General features: G+C 40.0%; 1 long non-coding RNA gene across 2 annotated transcripts in view; it reads left to right on the forward strand.

Annotated features, from left to right (window-relative positions):
• Positions 1 to 5381, forward strand: part of LOC122174670 (uncharacterized) — a 539243-nt gene extending 533862 nt beyond the window's left edge. For both annotated transcript variants that reach the window (XR_010601346.1, XR_010601344.1), the window contains one exon: positions 62 to 5381. This is a non-coding gene — a long non-coding RNA (uncharacterized LOC122174670). The remainder of the gene's footprint in view (positions 1 to 61) is intronic.
• Positions 5382 to 6224: the final 843 nt, after the last annotated feature.

The following is a 6224-nucleotide window of genomic DNA, read 5'->3' on the forward strand; positions in this document are numbered from 1 at the left end:
GTGTTCTTTCTTGCATTGATGCTCTGTGTGTTTTGAGCTAACTTCTGTTCTCTGCCTACAGCCTAAGTAAATGGGTTCTGCTCGTGGGAACTATGCAAGAGTTTGGGGGATGAAATCCTTCAACTTGGGGACAGGCTGAGAAACCGCAGTGCAACCCCTCTGCTACCATTACTGCAGCTTCATCACAGCAGTGGTGTCTGAGGCCCTTTGATAAGGCCTGTGTTTGGCTTCAAGTCAGTAGATCTGCATGTTATGGAGCCACTGTATAAAACTATCTTCTAAATAGCTTAGGCTTGCTGTGGATCGGACTGTTGAGCTGTACTCACACAGAAGATATGTTGTCCTCCTGCAGAGCTTCTCTGTGTTTTTCCCTTCTATTGTAGTAGAACTGAATTGGTTCTGTTGAGAGTGGGGCATCTGTCACTCCTTACATCGTGTCCTGGAGGATTTGCCCTTTCAATCACATGGTCCAAAGTCAACTGAAGTCACCAGAAAGATTCACATTGAGTTCAGTGGTTTTTGGATCAGGCCCTGATAAACAATAAAGTAGGAAAGAAAGAAAAAGAAATCCCTTCTGGAAAGCAGCTTGATACAGGATTTAATTTTCAATATGAATTAAATGGTGGCAAGGACAAGTGAAAACATGCAAAAAGTTGCTTCATTGAAAAAATGATCAGGTGTTTAGCACCTTGACTATCAAAGACTTTTTGTGATCAGAAGCAAATAGAAGGGTGAATTCTCTTGAGAGTGAATTGAAGAAATTGTGAGAAAACTAAAAGCAACAAAGCTATTGAAGCAGCATGTGCTGCTGTATACGGTGTATATTTCTGGCACTATAGCAATAAAATAATAACCAAGGAGGAGCTGTCTCCCATTTGCAAGAAATATATAGGCAATGTTCTAAAGAGACTTCTGTGTGCAATAAAAGCTAATGCCTGATGGCACACAATATATTGAATAGAAAGACTGAAAATAAATCCCAGTATCTTTATTTTATTTTCCAGCATGCCCCTGTATATGTCTGTGGATTTACTAAAGTCGGGTGTCTTATTTCATGAATTCTTTGCAAGTCTAATGAAATTAGTAAGTAAATGAAGCTCATGTGTTTTAATTCCTAACTCATAGTACAAATAAATATTATGATAACAAGGTGCGTGTGTTGTGGGCAGTGCATAGTACAGACTGGGGCCTCTAGGCTCTGCTACAGTACAAATAATAATAGCATAGCAGTAAGAAGGCACCCCAGCAAAATTTCATTTTCAGCCCGCTTCATATAGAGACCCAGTTTTGTGCCCCCCGAGAGTGTGATCTAATGCTGAGAGCACAGCAGTTTTGGCTAGGAGACCTGGGCATCAATCCACTAGTAGGGGCTGCTCTGTGCACCTCCACAGCTAAGTGATCCGTGGCTGCAGCTGAGGATCTGAGCATGAACACATCTGTTACTGGCTTTATCTTGGGGTCAGTAATCAGTGTTTTACTTCCCATGAGTGTTGAATGTCAAGCTTTTTAAGATCCTAGGATGAAAAGACCTATGGGTGATTAGGTTCAGTTGTCAATAAGTCGGGGGATGCAGGTGTGCCACCCCAGGAGCAAGGAGTTGTGACTTGGTGAGTCACAATTTCTTTTCTGCTTGTCTCCTGCTCCAAGGGGGAAGAAATTTACTGCAGCCACAAATGGTACATCTTACTTCCCTTTCTTGCTTCCAGCCAGCTCTGTTGGATGGTGCATTGGAGAGGGAATGGATGTAATCCCTCACTGCTCCACAGACCTTTTCTTTACCCATTTGCTCATGGTGAGGCAGCAGTAGCTGTTCTGAGGCTGTGCTCCCAACAGAACTTGTACCTGTAACATGAGCAATCATAATTGGGGATGGCCAGAAAACAAGAACTCCATTTGTTTTCTTTATGCATCAGAACAAGAGCAAGACCTTTTGAAATTCATTTTGTGAAAAATGTGAGAGACCAGCCCATCTGCCCCGGAATAGCCAATATCGTGATGGTCGGGGCAGGAGCACTGCCAGCTTTTCCGCTGCCCTAGGCGGCGGATGGTCCCACCCCAAAAAGCACCCCCCACAGAGGCAGCGGAAGGTCCCGCCGCCGAAATACTGCGGTGGTTGCCACCCCCCAAATTGTAGCGCCCTAGGTGACCATCTAGGTCGCCTAATGGGTTGCGCCGGCCCTGGGTTGGGGCACTCACTCAACTGCCGGATTTGGAGAAGGGACTTGAACCTGGATATCTCACATCCCAGATGAATGCCCTAACCACTTGATTATTCTTGAATTGGGGATCAATTTTGACCAGAAATTCCATCCTGGACATGAGAAACATGATTAAGCTTTCATTGAAGCTGACCCGTCTCCTCAGAACATTATGATTTTGATGAAACAGCATTTTTAACAGAAATAGATTGGGGGGGGGGGGGGGGCTTTAATCTCCTACATGGTCACGTTAAGTTTGTTCCAGACCTGTCCCTTTAGTATTCTTCAGAGCCAGACAAGACAAAGAATGTTGAATAATTAGTCTGAAAAAATCACAACATTCATCAAATAAAGTAATTGTTAATAGTACTTGTGCTGGTTGAATAATATTTGACAAGAGACTCTACCTCTTTCCTCCTAGTTTGTTAATGAACTGGTAATACATCAACCAAAGCCATTTTTCCCTTACTGGGAAAGCTATCATAGGCTCAAGGACAAATATAATGGGCTGGCTAGTAGGTTTTGGAGCCAGCTATTTAGTTTTTTTGTTTATAAACTAGCTTACAAGCTGAGAACCACCAGGCCAAAATATAGGAGACTTGTATTTTATTTGAAGGAGAAACTCTTTAAAATATCCATGTCTTCCTTAAAAATTCTTGTCTAGTCTGGGCTGTATTTCTTACAGAGCCTATTGACATGGTTATATTGAGACTGACAAACATACTAAAAGTTAACTTTTAAAGTGGTATTTTGCCATAAAAAATAAATGGACGTTTTAGTTAGATTCTGCACTATATTTATTTATTCTTACTTGTCTCCTCCAAAGAAAGAACAAGAAAAGAACTATTGTCACTCCTGGGTTTTCTCTTTTTCTGATAAACATTTGCAGTATTTTTTTTTCTTCCTCATCTTTATTCTCTGAATAATAGAAAAGGTCTGGTCTTCACATCCCAGAGTCCCTTTTCCAGCTGGTTTGCTTCTTTCAGGGTTGAGGGTTTTTTGGTTGTTGTTTCAGATTGATTTACAAGTACTAGAGTGTTAAGACTGGAATTCAAAACTGGTCCCAACATTTATGACAAACACAAATCTCTGTACATCTTTTCTCCAGTATTTTCCCCAGTCTCTCAATGCTAGATAGCTAGAACATGCCACTACTCTATTTTATTTATAATACGGTTACACATTTGAGGAGGCTCCAACCTCTTGAGCAAGCTGAAAAACTGTAATAAAAAGTGTTTTCTCAATAGCCAAGGAGTTTCTAAGATATAAATATTTCCAATATGTTTAGGAAGAATTGATCATAATGGATCTTGTAAAGAAATATTTCTTGTAAATTTCATGTGTATAAAAGCAACATGTAACTGTTGAATCATAAGGAGTCTAACAAAAATATAATTACATATCTAATGCAAGTTTCTCTATTTGAAGAAAATCTGGGTGGTGATTTAAATCTTTATTTTCATATTTCTTTTTACATATCTTGTGCAAACAGTTTGATTGCTTGTTCCTCCCAATGTTTCCCAAATAAAAAATAACAGACTTTCATTTAGTTCATTAATACTTGTTTGAATTCAGGATAACTCTACTGAGGTCAGTGCAGTTATCAGAGATTCACAAGAGAGTAAATGCACCTCAGCTTTAATAACACCTAGCTCTTCTATAATGGTTTCCCCCAATTTACAGTCACCCAGCAGATCAGTGGCAGATAAGTTATCCTAACACCCGGCCTATTGCCCTGTCCACTGGATCATGCTACCACCCTCCAGCTTAGGTTTCAATAGAAGCACCACTTTTCAAGCCTTAAGGATAATGACATCTGTGATGAGGCATGCAACCCCCATCCCCGACTGGAAAGGATTAACCAGCAGCCTGAGGCTTAATTAGCCACACACTATTACTTTTGGGTTGGCTGATAAGCTTGAAATGAGAGTTTAGAAAGGGAGAAGCCCAGCAGTTGAAGATTGGTTAGGGAAGCAGAGCAGGTAGGCTGTCTTATGGGGGGTAAGGAGCCTAGCTGGAGACAAGAGATAATCAGGGACTTCAGCCTTCCTGAAACTCTGTGTAGGGGAGAAGTGTACCACTGAGCAGTGAAGTTGAACCCAGGCCCTTGGGTTGGCTTTTTGTTCAGTTTTTGCAGCAGGATCTGGCCTGAAAAGAAGGAGGTTAACAGCTGAGTCCAGCTGGACTGAACATTTGGTTGTTTTGATATTTTCTCTTGGACATTACTCTGCGGCCCTGAAAGCAGCTGATCTGTGTTATGTGGCTTGGCTGCAGGGTCAGGTCAATCCTATGGCCAGAAAAGGCACTGGTGAAACTGAGGCAGAGCTGCTGCAATACCACTTCCAGCTGATGCAAAGATAGGTGGCCAACGAAAATCAACCCTGTTCCCAAAAGAAGGTTTTCAAGGAAAACAATTCTACTATATAGTGGATTTATATTTTGCCTTGTTACAATGTAGGAATACATTATAAACAGAGGACATATTGACCTAATGTTTTTTTAAAATCAACATGTATTATTTTCTTGGTGGTGATATTATTGCAGGGTCTTCAATCAAGGACAGTGGAGATCACTCTGTTTTCCATGCTCCTACTTTTCACTTCTTTCCTTCAAGATCTATGTGGGAAACCTTCTCTTGGTCCCAGGAGGACTGAAATGGACTTCTGTCACATCTTAGCATTGTTGTTCCTTGACCAGCAAGAGAAGCATTGAAGAATGAAAGAAAACATTGCCCTCTCCACAAGGAACTGAAGCACTCAACCATCTGCTAGCCCAGGGAATGACTAAAACATTAAGATGCAGATTTTCAAAGGAGCTCAGCTCCCACCTAAATGCCTAGCAGCACCAATTATTGGGCTGCTCTGTTCTCTCTCTTTCCCCTTGATTTAAAGAGTCAGTGTTGCTGGAAAGAAGAGAAACTAATTCTTTATATGAGGTTCCCGGCTGCATGGCTGGTGGACTAGGACTTCCTCTGGAAAAGGGGAAAAAAGGAGTGAGGAAGCCACCCTAGTTGAGCTATTGGCTGGGACTCCAGTCTCTGGGACCAATATTTAAAACTCAGGCCTGTCCCATCCAAACAGGGGCTGCTGGCACCTAGATCTACAAATTGTACTCATAAGAACAACACTGCATTTTCAGAGAGACAATTGGTTCATCTAATAGGTTTCTCCTCATCTCCAATAATATATATATATATATATATATATATATATATATATAATATGTCCATGACAACTTTAAAGTTTCAGACTTAAGCCATTTTTGTGAAGAAGGTGGTTGTTGTTGTTTTTTCATCCTCTCCAAGCTCAAAAATAACTGGAAATATTTTGCTCAAACTTAAAAAAATCACCTTGAGGCAGAGACCAAGCATGGAAATTTTCAGCTTAAAAGGTGAATATTTCAGAATGTTACAAGCATGGGAAAATGGGATTATGACTAAAGGTGTTTTGTAACCTTAACTATAACAGGTGCTACTGAGCAATCGCTGTACTATCCTTTCCCTGTATTTCTTCTTGTATATAGGGCTATTAGACATAACTACAAGTCTGAATGCCAAGAAAAAAAATACCAAATTTTTTTAAACAATGCAAGCAGTTAGAGGAGCTGATAGACTTTACTGGTTCTAAAGTAAGTCTATAGTCAGTCTTTTTATCATATATTTTTTACAGATGCACAAATTCACATGAATCAGGTAGAAATATTAATGTTAGGCAACCTTTCAAAAATGCATATGTTTCTACCATTGACAAAACAGAGAATTGAAGCTTCGTCCTAAATTGGCACATAAACACCATTATTTGTAACTACATTTTAAAATTGTAATTGTGAAGCCCTTGTAACCTCTTTTGATTATTATACTGTTAAAATATATATCATGTAATCTGCAACTGGTATGTTTATTAGAAAACATAAAACTGTTGATTCCTTACTACTAAGGCTGTAGCTAATTTATGAAAAAACAAAACAAAAGCCATCAGGGAAAAATCAAAATAGATTTTCCAGCAAGTGTGTGTGTGTGTGTGTGTG

Source organism: Chrysemys picta, chromosome 5 (assembly GCF_011386835.1).
Source record: "Chrysemys picta bellii isolate R12L10 chromosome 5, ASM1138683v2, whole genome shotgun sequence".
Lineage (NCBI taxonomy): Eukaryota > Metazoa > Chordata > Testudines > Emydidae > Chrysemys > Chrysemys picta.